The 20,055-nt window shown below is 41.1% G+C and overlaps 1 protein-coding gene and 1 long non-coding RNA gene across 4 annotated transcripts in view; one reads left to right on the top strand and one right to left on the bottom strand.

The window, feature by feature from the left end:
* SHISA9 (shisa family member 9) overlaps positions 1–20,055 on the bottom strand; it is a 345,697-nt gene that overhangs the window by 29,787 nt on the left and 295,855 nt on the right. The gene's annotated exons all lie outside the window — the stretch shown is intronic.
* LOC145533281 (uncharacterized) overlaps positions 1–20,055 on the top strand; it is a 42,537-nt gene that overhangs the window by 11,336 nt on the left and 11,146 nt on the right. For both annotated transcript variants that reach the window (XR_014073972.1, XR_014073973.1), the window contains exon 2: positions 2,216–2,305. This is a non-coding gene — a long non-coding RNA (uncharacterized LOC145533281). The remainder of the gene's footprint in view (positions 1–2,215; positions 2,306–20,055) is intronic.

The following is a 20,055-nucleotide window of genomic DNA, read 5'->3' on the forward strand; positions in this document are numbered from 1 at the left end:
AGAGTCCCTTGGACTGCAAGGAGATCAAACCAGCCAATCCGAAAGGAAATCAACCCTGAATATTCATTGGAAGGATTGATGCTGAAGCTGAAGCTCCAATAATTTGGCCACCTGATGTGAAGAGCTGACTCAGTGAAAAAGACTCTGATGTTGGGAAAGACTGAGGGCAAAAGAAGGTGTAGAGGATGAGATGGTGGGAGAGCATCACTGACTCAATGGATATGAATTTGAGCAAACTCCAGGAGATAGTGAAGGATAGGGGAGCCTGGTGTGCTACAGTCCATGGATTGCAAAGAGTCCTACATGACTTAGTGACTGAACAACAACAATCAGGAAATACTACAGAAAAGGAAGTAGAGGGAGATACAGAGAATAAAAAAGGCAGATAAAGAGTGCAATGTCTGCAAGGGGGCAATAGTGAAGAATGGGCACTTAATCCCACTCTAGCCTTCTGATAAGTGATGTTGAAATTCTATCAGTCCATGGGCAAGAGTCCCTGAGTATTTATATGCCAGCTCCCATCAGTCATTTGAGGGCTGCTTCTGAGGCACAGTAATTCCTCAGCACTTGGAACCTGCCACATTCATGGGCAGAGAAAGCCCCAATGGCCAGAGAAACTTTACTCTGGGATGTAAGTGAGAGCTGGCAGTTGGAAATCAGGTCAGAAACTCACCCCTCTAGTCACACAGTGAGCATATGATCCAAATCAAACAAATCACAACACCTTCTTCTCACAGTGATTGGCCCAGATGTGAGCATGTGATCTAGGCTAGACCAATCAGAGTTCTTCCCTTAATGTTTTCTATTAGGAAGCTTTGAAGTCAATGAACCAGAAGCCCATAAATTCAAGTGGAGAAAGTCTTCCTTCATTGTGAAGAATAAGGACAAAGAGAAGTAGCACAGGAGATAGGGAAGCTCCTTTCTAAACAAGCTAATGTGCTTTGAGGTTACTGGCAAATGCAACATAGAGTTCTGACAAGTAAAATTGCCCAGATTCCTTCTGGAAATCTGGAACTGATCAGAAGAGAAGCTTCCCATGGGGTCTATGGAGTTCATCCAGATGGAATGGGCATTGCCCCTAAGTATCCTTTTTCTTTCTTTCTTATTATTTTTTAACTGTGCTTGATCTTTGTTGCAGTGCATAGGTGCTTCTCTGGTTGCACATGGGCTCAGTAGTTGGGCTTAGTTGCTCCACAGTATGTGGGATCTTAGTTCCCTGACCAGGGTGGGAACCCATGGCCCTTGCATTAGAAGGTGAATTCTTAACCACTGGGCCACCAGGAAGGTCCCAGCCCTAGGTTTTCAATAGAGTTGCAGAAGAAATTTCAAGCAGCAGATTGCCTGAGTAGTGAGTAGAGAATACCCAAAGACTTCATAAGTTAATTATCTTAACAGCAGTTTTTTTTTTTTTTCTGAAAATTGATTCAAAACTAGTTGAAGAGCTGACACCACTGAAGCCCATCATCCAGTGGGAGCCCTTACTCCCATCTCTTTGCTCCCTCAGTCCCAGATCCCACCCACTATTGTTCAAACTCTGTAAACAGTCCTGCCAAGGGAAGGCTAAACAATTCATTAAGGGAAAAGAAATTTGTAGAGACGTTTCTTATCACTTGGGATAGCCTTCTATATTATTAAACAGACTACTTAATACATCAGTATAAAGCACTTGCTTTTGGATGACTTCTCTCAAGTGAAAGTGAGTTGCTCAGTCGTGTCTGACTCTTTGCGACCTCATGGACTGTAGCCCACCAGGCTCCTCTGTCCTTGGAATTCTCCAGGCAAGAATACTGGAGTGGGTTTCCATTTCCTTCTCCAGGGGATCTTCCTGACCCAAGGATTGAACCTAGGTCTCTGGCATTGCAGGCAGATTCTTTACCATCTGAGCCACCAGGGAAGCCCCAATTTCTCCCATGTCCTGAGCTAACTCAGGGGCAGCGGGTAGTTATTTAATGGAAGTGGGTAGGACCAAACTGGCCCTCCAAAATGATTCCTCACAAAGGAGGATGAGCCTGCTGCAGAATCACGTTCCTGCTTTCACATTCAGGACAGCAGGAAGCAAATTTCTGGCAGTTTTTGATAGCCATATTGTACTAGCTTCCAGGCTTTGATTATTCAGAAATATTGAAATCCAGGCACAGAGCAGCAATCAAGAATTAATAAACAGACTTTAGTGACTGGGTTTTTTTTTTAATCTTATATTCATTTTACTGAACAGGAAAATTGACTGGACCTGACTACCCAGATTCTCCGTGAGTTTTGCACACATATATCCAGCTATGGAGGACAAACAAAGAATACACATGAGGTAAGCTTAGGTTGGCATCTAAGAAAAACAGAACAAGAGTGAGTGAAGAGAAAAGAGTGGGTGAGACCTGGGTTATAATCTACAAATCCTCTTCTTGCCAACTGAGAGAAGAAACATAAAGACAGGTAGCTAAGTCATTAAATATTTGAACATATGTATATCTGTAGTCTGTATATGTGTCTATGCATGTGTATGTATATATATACATTATATATAATATAAATAATTATATTACATAATGTAGTAATAAATAATAAATATATAGGTATATAAATATAAAATATATTTCAGATAACTTTATAAATCATATATACTAAGTGTATATAAATATTATATTTTATAATTACATATTATGATGGACTATATAGCCCATGGAGCTCTCCAGGCAAGAATACTGGAGTGGGTAGCCTTTCCCTTCTCCAGGGGATCTTCCCAACCCAGGGATCGAACCCAGGTCTCCCACATTGAAGGCAGATCCTTTACCAGCTGAGCCATAAGGGAAGTCCAAGAAGACTGGAGTGGGTAGTCTATCTCTTCTTCAGTGGATCTTCCTGACCCAGGAATTGAACCAGTGTTTCCTGCATTGCAGTCAGATTCTTTACCAACTGAGCTATCAGGGAAGCCCACATGTTATGATAAATACATATTTTTATATGTAGTGTATTTATATAGTATACATATACTATGAAAAAGAAATCATATATAGATATATATAACTATATGTTGAATGTATATAATTTGTATATAAAATATATATACTGTATAATTTGGCTTCCCTGGTGATTCAGTGGTAAAGAATCAACCTGCAATGTAAGAGACCTAGGTTGGATTCCTGGGTTGGGAAGATCCCTTGGAGGAGGGCATGGCAATCCACTCTAGTATTCTTTCCTGGAGAATCCCATGGACAGAGGAGCCTGGCGGGCTACAGTCCATAGGGTCGCAAACAGTCAGACATGACTGAAGCGACTAAGCATGCATGCAGGCATATAATTTCTTTTGCAGAGTCATGATCATAGAAGAATCTAGTAGGACCAGCAATGTCTTGCTGTCAGCAGTATGATTTCTCTTCTAGACACACCTCAGCCCCAGAGATATCTTACCCACCTCATCTCTGTAGAAAGGTATTGTCTACACAGTGTCACAGAAAAATTTTCCCTGCTTAATCATAATTTTGCAACTCCTTTTTTAAAAAATGTTTATTGGAGTATAGTTGATTTATAATTTAGTGTTAATTTCTGCTATATAGCAAAATGAATCAGTTATACATATAATCTATCTACTCTTCTTTTGCAACTCCTTCTGATCCTTAGAAATAACTGATGAGGACTTGTGTTCTTGGATGCTGCATTCTGTCAAGACCCTGAGTCAGCAAATAGATTGATGACATCCCACCCTCTCCTTCCTAAGACAGAAAAGAGGGCCTCATACACTTAATCAGTTTCAAAGAAAGTTAAGATCCACTTACTCTAACTGGAAGTAACTAAATGGTGGTTACCAAAGTAGCTGCCATATAAGTACCATTATTATGTGGCACATCTTAGTTACTAAACAGACTAATGAGTGCAATCAAGACAGGCTCACTGAAGTAAAAATGCTCAGTTACAAATACTGGTATGATGCTCTAGTTTTCTCAGTGGAAAAGAAGCAGATAACAACTATCAGAAACTAGAGCAGTCTGGCTCATCTTGGAGGGAAGGCAACAGTAATAAACTTTTCAAGGCATATCCAAGGAAGAATAGCACAGAAAGGAACAAAATGGTCAAAGCGTGTTGCTTTGTGGAGCATGTATTACCCATCACTTGGTAAAGAACGTTTCATGCACTATCTCCTTAAATCTTCATATCAATCCTATGTAATTATATAGGGACAACATATCTTTTAAAATAAACTTTTACTGTCGAACATTTTAGATTTACAGAAATACTGCAAAGATAGCACAGAGAGTTTCCATATACCCAGACTGAGTTTCCTCTATTATTATTAAATTACATTAGTAGGGTACCTTTGTTATAATTAATGAATCAATATTGATATATAACTATTAACCAAACTCCAAGCTTTAGCCAAGCTTCCTTGTACTCAATTGCTCAGTTCTCTTTGCAGCCCCATGGATTGTAGCCCGCCAGGCTCCACTATCCACAGAGTTTTCCAGGCAAGAATACTGGAGTGGGTTGCCGTGACCTCCTCCAGGGGATCTTCCCTATCCAGGGATTGAAGCCTCAACTCTTGCATCTCCTATATTGGCAGGTGGATTCTTTACTACTAGCATCACCTGCGGAGAAGGCAATGGCAACCCACTCCAGTACTCTTGCCTGGAAAATCCCATGGACAGAGGAGCCTGGTAGGCTGCAGTCCATGGGGTCGCAAAGAGTCAGACACGACTGAGCAGCTTCACTTTCACTTTTCACTTTCATGCAGTGGAGAAGGAAATGGCAACCCACTCCAGTATTCTTGCCTGGAAAATCCCAGGGACGGCAGAGCCTGGTGGGCTGCCATCTATGGGGTCGCACAGAGTCGGACACACCTGAAGCGACTTAGCAGCAGCAGCAGCAGCATCGCCTGGGAAGCCCTCAAGTTTCCTTAGTTTTACCTACTGCCCTTTTTCTGTTCCAGAATCTCATCCAGGTAGCACATTAAATTAAATCATCGCCTTTCTTTTGGTCTGTCTCTTGGCTGTGAATTTCTCATACTTGCCTTATTTGTGATGACTTCGACAGTTTTGAAGAGTGCTGGTGAGATATTTTGTAGAAATGTCCCTCAGTTGGAATTTGTCTGATGTTTTTCTCATGACTAGACTGGGGTTATGGGTTTGGGGGAGGAAAATCATACAGATAAGATGACATTCTCAACATAACATATCAAGGATACTTTCTATGATGACATCACTATTGATAGTAACCTTAGTCACTGCCTGAGGCAGTATTTCTCTCTCTCCACTATAAAGTTACTGCATTTTCCTCTCTTTCCACATCATAGTCTTGGGAAGAAAGTCACTATACACAATCCACACGTAAGGAGCGAGGAATTACACTCCACCTCCTTGAATATGACTTCCCTGGTAGCTCAGACCGTAAAGCGTCTGCCTACAATGCGGAAGACCCCGGTTCAATCCCTGGGTCGGGAAGATCCTCTGGAGAAGGAAATGGCAACCCACTTCAGTACTCTTGCCTGGAAAATCCCATGGACGGAGGAGCGTGGTAGGCTACAATCCAAGGGATCGCAAAGAGTCAGACACGACTGAGCGACGTCACTTCCTTGAATACAGAATGTCTACATAAATTATTTGGAATTTTTCATCATTATCAAGATTTGTCTCTTCTTCTGTTTAATTTGGGTTTCCCAGGTGGTTCAGTGGTAAAGAATCTACCTGCAATGCAGGAGATGCAGGAGACACAGATTCAATCTCTGGATTGGGAAGATCCCCTGGAGGAGCACATGGTAACCCACTCCAGTATTCTTGCTTGGAGAATCCCATGGACAGAGGAGCCTGGTGGGCTACAGTCCATAGGGTTGCAAAGAGTCGGACACGACTGATGGTGACTGAGCACATACCCCACTTAATTATTAATTCAAATATATATATATATATCACACATATATGATATTATTAATGTGGATACATGGATATATATTTTATACTTTGGATTATAATACAATACTATTTTATTTTGTTTTTTTACTCAATATTTCCAGGGGAATCTCGTTCAAGTGGCTCCTATATCCCTCCTCTTTTTTTTTTTTTTTAATAACTTCCTTATTTTCTTTTTTTTTTTTTTTTGATGCTTTTTTTTTTTTTTTTTTTTAATAAATTTATTTATTTTAGTTGGGGGCCAATCACTTCACAACATTGCAATAGTTTTTGCCATACATTGACATGAATCTGCCATGGGTTTACATGTGTTCCCCCTCCTGGACCCCCCACCCACCTCCCTCCCCATCCCATCCTTCTGGATCATCCCATTGCCCCGGCCCTGAGCCCTTGTCTCATGCATCGAACATGGAATGGTGTTCTGTTTCACATATGATAATATACATGTTTCAATGCTATTCTCCCAGAACGTCCCACCCTCACCTTCTCCCTCAGAGTCCATAAAATTGTTCCATGCATCTGTGTCTCTTATTCTGTCTCGCATATAGGGTTATCGTTACCATCTTTCAAATTCCATATATATGCATTAGTATACTGTATTGTTGTTTTTCTTTCTGGCTTACTTCACTCTGTATAATGGGCTCCAGTTTCATCCATCTCAGTAGAACCGATTCAAATGTATTTTTTTTAATGGCTGAGTAATATTCCATTGTGTATATGAACGACAGCTTCCTTATCCATTCGTCTGCTGATGGACATCTAGGTTGCTTCCATGTCCTGGCTATTGTAAACAGTGCTGCGATGAACATTGGGGTACACGCGTCTCTTTCAATTCTGGTTTCCTCGGTGTATATGCCCAGCAGTGGGATTGCTGGGTCATATGGCAGTTCTATTCCCAGTTTTTTAAGGAATCTCCACACTGTTCTCCATAGTGGCTGTACTAGTTTGCATTCCCACCAACAGTGTAAGAGGGTTCCCTTTTCTCCACACCCTCTCCAGCATTTATTGCTTGTAGACTTTTGGATAGCAGCCATTCTGACTGGTGTGAAATGATACCTCATTGTGGTTTTGATTTGCATTTCTCTAATAATGAGTGATGTTGAGCATCTTTTCATGTGTTTGTTAGCCATCTGTATGTCTTCTTTGGAGAAATGTCTGTTTAGTTCTTTGGCCCATTTTTTGATTGGGTCGTTTATTTTTCGGGAATTCAGCTGCAGAAGTTGCTTGTATATTTTTGAGATTAATTGTTTGTCTGTTGCTTCATTTGCTATTATTTTCTCCCATTCTGAAGGCTGTCTTTTCACCTTGTTTATAGTTTCCTTTGTTGTGCAAAAGCTTTTAATTTTAATTAGGTCCCATTTGTTTATTTTTGCTTTTATTTCCAATATTCTAGGAGGTGGGTCATGGAGGATCCTGCTGTGATTTATGTCGGAGAGTGTTTTGCCTATGTTTTCCTCTAGGAGTTTTATTGTTTCTGGTCTTACATTTAGATCTTTAATCCATTTTGAGTTTATTTTTGTGTACGGTGTTAGGAAATGTTCTAGTTTCATTCTTTTACAAGTGGTTGACCAGTTTTCCCAGCACCACTTGTTAAAGAGATTGTCTTTTCTCCATTGAATATTCTTGCCTCCTTTGTCGAAGATGAGGTGTCCATAGGTGCGTGGGTTTATCTCTGGGCTTTCTATTTTGTTCCATTGATCTATATTTCTATCCTTGTGCCAGTACCATACTGTCTTGATGACTGTGGCTTTGTAGTAGAGCCTGAAGTCAGGCAGGTTGATTCCTCCAGTTCCATTCTTCTTCCTCAAGATTGCTTTGGCTATTCGAGGTTTCTTATATTTCCATACAAATTGTGAGATGATTTGTTCTAGTTCTGTGAAAAATACCATTGGTAGCTTGATAGGGATTGCATTGAATCTATAGATTGCTTTGGGTAGTATACTCATTTTCACTATATTAATTCTTCCAATCCATGAACACGGTATATTTCTCCATCTGTTTGTGTCCTCTTTGATTTCTTTCATCAGTGTTTTATAGTTTTCTATATATAAGTCTTTTGTTTCTTTAGGTAGATATATTCCTAAGTATTTTATTCTTTTTGATGCAATGGTGAATGGTATTGTTTCCTTAATTTCTCTTTCTGTTTTCTCATTATTGGAGTATAGGAATGCAAGGGATTTCTGTGTGTTAATTTTATATCCTGCAACTTTACTATATTCATTGATCAACTCTAGTAATTTTCTAGTAGAGTCTTTAGGGTTTTCTATGTAGAGAATCATGTCGTCTGCAAACAGTGAGAGTTTTACTTCTTCTTTTCCTATCTGTATTCCTTTTATTTCTTTTTCAGCTCTGATTGCTGTGGCCAAAACTTCCAAAACTATGTTGAATAGTAGTGGTGAAAGTGGGCATCCTTGCCTTGTTCCTGACTTTAGGGGAAATGCTTTCAATTTTTCACCATTGAGGATAATGTTTGCTGTGGGTTTGTCATATATAGCTTTTATTATGTTGAGATATGTTCCTTCTATTCCTGCTTTCTGGAGGGTTTTAATCATAAATGGATGCTGAATTTTGTCAAAGGCTTTTTCTGCATCTATTGAGATAACCATATGGTTTTTTTCTTTCAATTTGTTAATGTGGTGTATTACATTGATTGATTTGCGGATGTTAAAAAAACCTTGCATTCCTGGGATAAAGCCCACTTGGTCATGATGTATGATCTTTTTAATATGATGTTGGATTCTGTTTGCTAGAATTTTATTAAGGATTTTTGCATCTATGTTCATCAGTGATATTGGCCTGTAGTTTTCTTTTTTTGTGACATCTTTGTCTGGTTTTGGAATTAGGGTGATGGTGGCCTCATAGAATGAGTTTGGAAGTTTACCATCTTCTGCAATTTTCTGGAAGAGTTTGAGTAGGATAGGTGTTAGCTCTTCTCTAAATTTTTGGTAGAATTCCTCTGTGAAGCCGTCTGGTCCTGGGCTTTTGTTTGCTGGAAGATTTCTGATTACAGTTTCGATTTCCGTGCTTGTGATGGGTCTGTTAAGATCTTCTATTTCTTCATGGTTCAGTTTTGGAAAGTTATACTTTTCTAAGAATTTGTCCATTTCTTCCAAGTTGTCCATTTTATTGGCATATAGCTGTTGGTAGTAGTCTCTTATGATCCTTTGTATTTCTGTGGAGTCTGTTGTGATCTCTCCATTTTCATTTCTAATTTTGTTGATCTGATTCTTCTCCCGTTGTTTCTTGATGAGTCTGGCTAATGGCTTATCAATTTTGTTTATCTTCTCGAAAAACCAGCTTTTAGTTTTGTTGATTTTTGCTATGGTCTCTTTTGTTTCTTTTGCATTTATTTCTGCCCTAATTTTTAAGATTTCTTTCCTTCTACTGACCCTGGGGTTTTTCATTTCTTCCTTCTCTAGTTGCTTTAGGTGTAGAGTTAGTTGATTTATTTGATTTTTTTCTTGTTTCTTGAGGTACGCCTGTATTGCTCTTATTTTCTAACAATGCAACATGCCCAAGGTTCATCTTGTTTATTTCCTGCCCCATCCTAGAATCCATTTCTCCAAAGACCCTGGCTCCTTTTCTTGGAGGATGATGTTAGAAACCAAAACGTAGGTGCTAAGGGTACTCATGGCTTTTAGTCCCTCTCAGCTGACTAAGGAAGTCAATGTGTATATACTGACTCATACATAGATACTTATCTATGAATATTTACATATGTAACCATCCGTATCTATATTAAGCTAAACATGAATTCATCTTGATATCTCCAACTCCAATCCATTATTACATGGATCATTCTAGCCTTCTCCCCTTGCTCGTTTGTAACCTCTCACCCCAACAGTGAGAAACCCGACTCCCGCCCTCCACCATCTATTTACTTAGTTGTTTAATTACAGTATGCATGTCTAGCAATATCAGAATTGTTAACCTATGAGCCTATGGGAAAACAACTGCACCAACTAGAATACAGTCTTAAGGACTATTTTTTCAAATTATTTACACAATTTTCTTTTGCTTTCCTGAGTATATAAACTTTATTCTGGATGGCCATGGCATCCGTATAGCTATGTAAGGCTAGGAAATCAGGATTTATTACAGAAAGAACACAAAAACAGTGATAATGATATTAATTAATGATAAAGAAGGTGAAAGCACACTTATATACCTACTAAACAGAAAGGTGCTATTATGTGCCAGGCACTATTTCATATACAAACTAATGTACTATTCCATGGGCTTCCCAGGTGGCTCAGTGGTAAAAAATCGACCTGTCAATGCAGGAGCTACAGGAGATGTGGGTTTGATCCCTGGGTTGGGAAGATCTTCTGGAGAAGGGAATGGCTACCCACTCCAGTATTCTTGCCTGGATAATCTCATAGACAGAGAGGCCTGGTGGGCTACAGTCCATGGGGTTGCAAAGAGTAGGACATGATTGAGCAACTGAACACGACATATTATTCCAAGAGTCCCTATGATATACTATTATTATTAGCCACATTTTGCATAGAGAGGTTTTGTGGTTTCCCCGAAGTTATACCTCTTGAATATGGCGGAGCCAAGCTTAGGACCTAGCAGTCTGACTCTAAAATCTGTGATCTTCAGCATTCCTTACTGCCTCAAAGGGCGTTAAATGCAAATTTCTGACATTCAGAAAGTGATTGTGCAGCTAGACGATAATAAAATTTGTCACGATATTGACTTTGGAAGGTAGTTTTTACTAAATATCTTTATCTCTACTCTTCAACATATTAAAGATCACACTTGGTTGGCCAGACTGTAGAAGTCATGTGCTCTGACCTCTCCCACTTGACTCATCCACTTATTCCTCCACACATATTTGAATGTCTCTGGCATGCCAAGCATTGTGTTTGGTGGACAAATTCTAGCTCTTACAGTGCTTACTGGTGGCTCAGGTGGTTAACAAATCTGCCTGCAATGCAGGAGACCTGGGTTTGATCCCTGAGTCAGGAAGATCCCCTGGAGGAGGGAAGGGCAACCCACTCCAGTATTCTTGCCTAGAGAATCCCAAGGACAGAGGAGCCTGGCGGGCTACAGTCTGTTGGGCTGTAAAGAGTCAGACACAACTGAGTAACTAACACTTTCACTTTTCACACTGCTTACTAACTAGAGAAACTCATAACATTTTTCCAAAACTTTTTTCACAAGGGAGAAGTACCACATTTCTGCTTGGCCCACAGGCCCTGTTGATCCTACCCAGGGCCCTTCTTCACCCTACTCTTTCCAAGACCCCCTACTCTTTCTGTGCCCCATGCTGTAGCCTCAACGGACTCTCTCCCATCACAACATCCAGAGCAACATGATGAAAGAAGCATGGATTTCTATATCAGTCAGTTCTGGATTCAAATTCTGGCCGTTCATTTCCTAACAGCATCTTTGGGTGTGTTATAAAACTTCTCAGGTCTAAAATGAAGCTGTCGTTGTTTTTCAGTCACTCAGTCATGTCTGACTCTTTGCAACTCCATGGACTGCAGCATGCCAGGCCTGCCTGGCCTTCACTATCTCTCGGAGTTTGCTCAAACTCATGTCTGTTGAATCGGTGATGCCATCCAACCATCTCATCCTCTGTCGACCCCTTCTACTCCTGCCCTCCACCTTTCTCAGCATCAGGGTCTTTTCCAATGAGTCAGCTCTTTGCATCAGGTGGTCAAAATATTGGAGCTTCAGCATCAGTCCTTCCAATGAATATTCAGGGTTGATTTCATTTAGGATTGACTAGACTATAACATAAATCCTCATAGGCTTTGCTATAAAGTTTAGAGACTGTGCATGTTCCATGCTCAATATTGCACATGAAGCATAGTAAGAATCCAAAATATTATAGCTAAAGCTTTATTGCCTCTGATTGTCAGGGAAACCAAGAAGAAGAGGGTATCTGTTTTCCCTAAGGCCCCCTCTGGACTCAGAATTCTTGGATACATTCCAGATTATTCAATTGTCTCAGAACTGGACAAATGAGAGAGAAGAAGCAGGAGATATTCCTGTGGGAGCCAACTGCACTGCTAATTCTCTTAACAACAAAAAAAAGGGAATAGACATTCAGAAATTATAACAGAGCTCTGGCTTTTAGCTCCGTTTTTCTTTCCAATCCAAACATGTACATCCAGCATCCTTTTAAAGAGAAAACCTGAAAATTATAGTTTGAAACATCATGTAGATCCAACTCAAAATTATCCTGAATTTGTCAAAAGAGACCATAGAAGGCTAGGCTCTTACCAGAAAAGGTTGATGTAAAAAAAGAGTTAAATTCATCTTATTGAACCCTGGTGGCAGAGAGAACAGCAGGAATTTGTGATGGAGGAAAAAGTGTACCTATATCATTGGAAAACCTTTGGCAAATTGATCATGTATGTTACCCAAGAGTTTATGTCTTTAAGAATGCAAAAAAATTTTTTAATTTTGAGCATTTAGGATGTGAATATTTTGAAACTGGGGTTGTTAAGCAAATGTCTGTTTAATGTTCATTTCTGGCCATTTTGTATGCAGATTCTGAGGGACTGAGATTCACTTCAAATCTCAGTTTGTGCCCCAAGGAGATGATGGTCTAGAATAGGAAGCAGCCCAAGAACAACACAGGTGAAAAAGAGAAGAGTTAAAATCAGCATGGTTACGCTATGATACAACAAACAGATTCTGTGAAGCCCCAAGGGAGTGGGTACCTAACCCAGGTTTATTGTCATTCAGCTGCTAAGTCATATCTGACTGCTTTGTGATCCCATGGACTGCAGCACACCGGGCTCCCCTGTCCCCCACTATCTCCCAGAGTTTGCTCAAACTCATGTCTATTGAGTTGGTGATGCCATCCAGCCATCTCATCCTTCTCCTCCTGGTTTAGAAGGTACATTTTGAAAAACACAGACTCTTAAAGACAGTAACAAGAAGAGAAGGACCTTTTAAATTTGTAGTAGCATTGTGTATCGAAGAAGCTACAATTTATTGGGATCACTTCTGAAACAGAACATCTCTAAAGTGGTTAAACTCACCATTGACAGCTTAGTATTATCATTAAAGGATCAAAGGGTGGTTTGGTGGTTCTATGCTTCAAGTAGCCATTTCCCCAGAAGTCAATTTCATGAGCCAGTGTAATGATGGATGTTTGTCCCTTCACTCAGTAGACAGATGAATGGATAAAGAAGATGTAGTATACACACACACACACACACACACACACACACACACACTGGAATATTACTCAGCCATAAAAAGAATGAAATAATGCCATTTGCACAACACAGATGGACCTAGAGAGTATCATACTAAGTGAAATAAGTCATTCAGATAAAGACAAATATCATATGATATCACTTACATGTAGTATCTTTAAAAAAATGAGAAAAAAAAAAAAGAACTTGTTTACAGGCTTCCTTGGTGGTGCTAGTGGTAAGAGCCTGCCTGCCAATGCAGGAGACATAAGAGACCTGGGTTTGACCCCTGGGTTGGGAAGATCCCCTGGAAGAGGGCATGGCAATCCACTCCAGTATTCTTGCTTGGAGAATTCCATGGACAGAAAAGCCTGGCGGGCTGTGGTCCATAAGGTCACAAAGAGTCAGACACGTCTGAAGCGATTTAGTACACACGCATGCATGAACTTGTTTACAAAATAGAAATAGACTCACAGATCTAGAAAGCAAACTACAGTTACCAAAGGGGAAAGGGGAGAGATAAATTAAGAGTTCAGAGTTAACATATATACACTATGACATACAAAACAGATAACTAACAAGGACCTACTGTATAGCACAGGGAAGTATATTTAATATCCTATAATAACTTATAATGGAAAAGAATCTGAAAAAGAATGTACATATATTCTTAAATGTATATATCTAAAACACAACATTGTAAGTCAACTATACTTCCATTTTTAAAAAGGTTTAAAACTTTTTTTAAAAGATTAAATGAGGCCATATGAGTAGACCCTACTCCAATTCTGACTGAAGTCCTTATAAGAAAAGAACATTTGGACACAGAGATGCACAGGCAGAGGAAAGATCACGTGAGGACACGGCAAGTAGGCAGCCATCTACAAGCCAGAGACAAAGACCTAGAAGAAATCAAGCATGCCGACACCTTGATCTTAGACTTTTAGCTTCCAGAACGGTGATAAAATTAATTTCTGTTGTTAAAAAACAGAGCCCCCCTCCAAAAAAATACCAAGTGGAAAGGTTGTTTTATTTCTGTTCCTTCTTCTCTTCCCTTTCTGTTCTCTTCCTCCCCAGTTCCGCTGATTTAAGTTTCCTTTTCTGCACCGTCAAGGTCAGTCTGTTTTATCAGCCACACGGAGAGTAGCAGCCAGCTCTCTTGGACTTCGCTGTTTCTAGTCCTAATGTGCTGTGGGATTCGAAATGTGATACCCACACTTGTTAGAATAGATTGTAACCACTAGCCGCATATCAAAATACTATTTCTTCTGCAACGTGCTATTTGTTGGAGCGTCAGGCTTCTCATTGCGGTGGCTCCTCTTGTTACGAAGCACAGGCTCTCGGGTGCGCAGGCTTCAGTGGTTGCAGCTCTCAGGCTCCAGAGTGCAGGCTCAGGAGTTGTGGTGCACGGGCTTAGCTGCCCGGTGGCATGTGGGATCTTAGTTCCTGGAACAGGAATCAAACATGTGTCCCCTGCCTTGGCAGGCAGATTCTGGACCACGAGGGAATTCCTTTTTGAATTCTAATACAAAAAGGATGAGGGAGAAAAAGGATGATTTTCAGGCACCTGCTACGTGACAGGCAGCATGCAAGATGTTTTACCTAAAAGTCAACTACTCGTCTAAGAAAAATGCACTGAATGTATTGGTCTAGCAACAGCTATTCTAGTTGCTCTGAAATTTGTATTTGCTTTTTGGAGTGTACGTGCAGCGGATACGCATTTTGTTGATGGATCATTTGATGCCTGGACAGCAAATAACAACAACAAAAGCAATATAACTGATGAGAAAACTGAGTTCAGCTTAATCAAAGACTGGGCTTCCCTGGTAGCTCAGCTGGTAAAGAATCCACCTGCAATGCAGGAGACCTTGGTTCAATTCCTGGGTCAGGAAGATCTGCTGGAGAAGGGATAGGCTACCCACTCCATTATTCTTGGGCTTCCCTGGTGGCTCAGTTGGTAAAGAATCCACCTGCAATGCAGGAAGCCTAGGTTAGACCCCTGGGTTGGGAAGCTCCCCTGGAGAAGGGAAAGGCTACCCACTCCAGTATCCAGGCCTGGAGAAGTCCACGGACTGTATAGTCCATCAGGTTGCAAAGAGTCAGACACAACTGAGTGACTTTAGCTTAACCAAACACTATGGATGCTACACTGCCCAGGTGTGTATCCTTCAGGTGATAATGCAACACACATGCCCCATGGATGGAGCGTGAAGTATGTTCTCCACTGAGGCTCTAGTAAAGATGAGTCTGTATAGGGGTTGAAGAACTCTCTAGAGAGCCTCATTTCAGGGATTGAGGACTTTTTGAACATGCACCCAAAGGGTCTTTAGCTCATGCTGTGTTTGAAGCTTCCCAAAGCCAATGCATATAGCATGCTATTTTTGATTTCCCTACCACCTATGCATTTTATCTACTCAAGAGCCCACTTGATTGGAGTGCAAATCTACCCCACTCAGGGCATGTCACAAAGAATGTAAATGACTGGTTATGAAATCCACAGTGATGGATGCTACCATCTTTCTCTTTTCTTTTCAAGTACCCCCCAAATCTCCTCTTCTCACTCAAGATGCCAACCCCTCCTCCTGAGAAGTATTTGAGAGAAAAGTGAGGATACGGAGAGAGAACAGAGAATTTAGATACATATGTTCATGCTCCTGTTCAGCCACTCAGTAGTGTCTGACTCATCGCGACCCCATGGACTGCAGCCTGCCAGGCTCCTCTCTCCATGGACTTAGTGGAAGTGGAAGTGTTAGTCGCTCAGTCGTATCCAACTCTTCACAACCCTATGGACTGTAGCCCACCAGGCTCCTCTCTCCATGGGATTTTCCAGGCAAGAATACTGAAATGTGTTTCCATTTCCTCCTCCAGGGCATCTTCCCAACCCAGGGATCGAACCAGCATCTCCTGTGTCTCCAGCATTGGCAGCAAATTCTTTACCACTGGGCCACCTGGGAAGCCCAGAGACAGAAGACTTAGGTTCAAATCCTACTCTAGCAACATATCAACTGTGAGACCTTAATCAAATTAATTGACCTCTGACACCTCTGTTTCACTGCCCATGAAATGGGGGAAATGGGCAACTAAGTATTAGCTATTGCAAAACAAAGGCTAACAAAAGAATTTAAAGCAGGACCTTTAAGAGTTATTTGCATACCCAGGTACCTTGCAGCACTCTTCACAATTGACAAGACGTGGAAGAACCCAGGTGTTCACCAAAGGATGAATGGATTTGAAAATGTGATATATTCATACAACGGAATATTATTCAGCTTTAAAAAGGAAAGGAATTCTGACCCATGCTACAACACAGATGAACCTTGAGAACATTCTGCTAAGTGAAATAAGCCAGTTACAAAAAGACACATACTATAGGAGGCACCTAGTCAAATTATAGAGACAGAAAGTCGAATGATGGTTGCCAGGGGCTGAGCAGAGGAGGGAATTGGGAGTCAGTGTTTGAGAGGTATCTGAGTTTCAATTTTGTAAGATGAAAAGGTTACAGAGATGAATGGTAAGGATGGTTGTACAACACTGTGAACAGGCATTACACTATTGAACTATACACTCAGAAATGGTTAAGGTAGCAAAGTTTATGTTATGCATTCTTTAGCACAATTTGAACAAAAAACATACCTGCCAAGTACTTTATCTACACATCCTTCAATATACTCAAACCCACAGCATTAGTTAGGCATTGTATATGTGTGTGTGTGTGTGCTCAGTCCCTTCAGTCGTGTCCAGCTCTTTGCAACCCCATGGACTGTAGCCCGCCAAGCTCCTCTGTCCATGGGGATTCTCCAGACAAGACTACTGGAGTGAGTGGCCATTTCCTCCTCCAGGGGATCCCGATTCATGGATTGCACCCACATCTGCTGTGTCTCCTGCACTGCAGGCAGATTCTTTACCACTGAGCCACTGGGGAAACCCAGTTAGGCATAACTGTGCTCATTTTGCAGATGAGAAAACCGAGGCAAAGGGAAACTCTGAACCACTTGATCAGGGTCACAAGCAAAGAGACAAAGTCCAGCTCTATCCAAAGCCAGTGCTTTTTTCTCTACACTGATTCTCTATGAGGAGTTCAGGATGGGATAAAGCAAGATACATCCTGAAAACACTGATCTTGGTGCTTGGCACTCATGAGAGCCTGTAATGTGAGATCCTTCCCCTCCCCCCAACATTTCTATGTTTTAAAAATTCAGGCCCCAAGGAAAAAACAACCTAACCATTTTCTTCTCTGAGAACACTCGAGGTGGTGATTGTTGAATAAACCAAATCCTTTCTAATTACAGGTTGAGCAATTTCATTCAGTGAATAACCCACTTATGAAATAATCATCATGTGCCATTCCTGGGCCACATATCTTTCTGGGTACTGCAGGAAAAGAATTAGATAAGTCACATCCCAGCCTTTGAGAAGCTCACAATTCAATGAGGGGAACAGATAGCAAATAACTTCACCATAACATATGTGACATTAAAAGTAGGTTAGGAACAATAGTAAGTGAAGTAAGTCAGACAGAGAAAGACAAACATCATATGTTACCACTTATATGTGGAATCCTAAAAAATGATATAAGTGAACTTATTTACAAAACAGAAATAGGCTCACGGACATAAACTTACAGTTACCAAAGGGGAAAGGGGGCTGTGAATTGGGAATTTGGGGTTAACAAATACACACTACTATATATCAAAATAGATAAACAACAAAGACCTACTGTATAGCATAGGTAAGTAAATTCAATATCTTATAATTACTTCAATGGAAAATAATCTGAATAAGAATATATATATATATCCATAAATATATAAAACTGAATCACTTTGCTGTACACCTGACCTGAAACAATGTAAGTATACTTTTTTTTTTTAAGTAGACTTGTCATGGTCTTCTTAGGTGGCATTAGTGGTAAAGAACCTGCCTGCCAATGCAGGATACACAAGAGATGTTGGTTCCATCCCTGGAGGAGGGAACGGCAACCCACTCCAGTATTCTTGCCTGGAGGATCCCATGGACAGAGGAGCCTGGCGGGGTCACAAAGAATCGGACACGACTGAAGCAACTGAGCTTGCACACACACACGGCATGCGTACACAATGATCACTTACAATTGTATGCCATATGTTCCTGGGCAATAAGTTCAGCAACTAAGTGAATCAGAAGTCATGCACCTTACAGACTCTTAGGAAATTTTCCTAATTGCCTGACGACTCTTTCATATTACAAAGTCATCAATATCCTGGGCCAACATTCACCCTAAGAAGAGACCTAAACAGATACCTCAAGTCTTGTCCTATCAATTTCACCCGGCTCCCAACACAACATTTTAATGCCCACATTCTTCTGCCAGGGTGAAATAGCAGAGGGAGATTTTGGCTGTGACCCTTCCTCTTTACATTAAGAAGACTCTGTTCTGGGCTTCTTCCGTGACTCAGTGGTAAAGAATCCACCTGCCAAAGCAGGAGACGCGGGTTCGATCCCTGAAAGATCCCACACACCATGGAGCAACTAAAACTAAGCCTGTGTGCTACAACTATTGAGCCTGTGCTCTAGAGCCCAGGAGACATGACTGCTGAAGCCCATGCACTCTAGAGCCTGTGCTCTGCAACAAGAGAAGCCACACAATGAGAAACCCACGCACTGGAACTAGAGAGTGGCCCCAACTAAAGAAAGCCCATGCAGCAATGAAGACCTAGCACAGCCAAAAATAAACAGATATTTAAAAATTAAAAAATAAAGAAGGCTCTGTCCCCATCCAGTGGCCTTGTCTCACCCTTGAATTTTCCAACTGGACCATGGATTCTTGAATTTCTACACTGAACCTAAAAATTAATAATTCACGGAAGAAACAGGAGATAACAGTCTCTTTCCAGCCCCATCATCTTTCTCAGAGGATGGTCACCACTGGAGCCAAGACCAGGAGGCCTGCTTATTTAACAGAGGATTTTCCTTCAATTACTTAGAAGGAAAGGAGGAGGAAAGTGAGTTTGCTTGAGTACAATCTTGGTTCTACCTTTTAAAACCTGTGCAACATTCAGTAAATTTCTTAGCATCTCTGATTCTCTGTTTCCTTGCTATAAAGTAGTAATAATCATCATATCTGTCATATAGAGGTGTTGGAAGGGCAAAATATGAGAGAGCTCATGAAGATGTTTATGCTTAGCACATGGTCAGCTTTCCTGGTGGCTCAGATGGTAAAGAATCTGCCTGCAATGGGAGAGACCCAGGTTCAATCCCTGGTTCAGGAAGATCCCCTGGAGAAGGAAATGGCAACCCACTCCAGTATTCTTGCCTAGAGAATTCCATGGACAGAGGAGATTGGTGGGCTACAGTCCATGCAGTTGCAAAGAGTTGGACATGACAGAGCGACTAACACACATACACATGATTAGCACCCAACAGATCCTAGAAAGTTGTTGTTATTGTCATGGAAATGTCTGACCACTCAAAAGTCTTCAATGTCAACAAACAAGATAAGAATAAGGTGTGTTTCAATTCTCAGACCACCTTATAATCAATATCAGGCCTTTCTAGAAGTATTGATATTATTACTAAATAGGTCAGCCGAAGTAATTCCGTTGGCTGAGAAAATGGACCTGAAAATAGATCAAGCTAGCTAATATTTGTCTGGACACCACATCAGCATCTTCTGCTTCTAGGCACTTTTGCTAAGTCCAAACGGGGCTTCTCTCTAAGGCCTTGTAGACCCATGTCTGGAAGCTGGCTTCTCTGCTCCACATTCCCCAGATCCCCGGTGCAGACAGAGCATGCGGGTGGGAAGTTGTCTGTGTTGCTGGGGATGGGGAGGGCTCTCCCGGCGTCTTGGAGCTAGATGACACTGTCAGATAGCCAAGTGGTTAAATGTTGAGGGCTGTAAATGAGGCTCATCTGTCAGTCGTGGGCGAGCACTGGCTCCATCTGCTGTGTCAGCAGCCTGGAGAGAGCTTGGAGGAAGCAGCTTATAAAGCATGAAGTCCAGGATGGGGGGGCAGAAGCAT

The sequence above is a fragment of the Giraffa tippelskirchi genome, chromosome 13 (genome assembly GCF_054371585.1).
Source record: "Giraffa tippelskirchi isolate mGirTip1 chromosome 13, T2T-mGirTip1v1.2.pri, whole genome shotgun sequence".
NCBI lineage: Eukaryota > Metazoa > Chordata > Mammalia > Artiodactyla > Giraffidae > Giraffa > Giraffa tippelskirchi.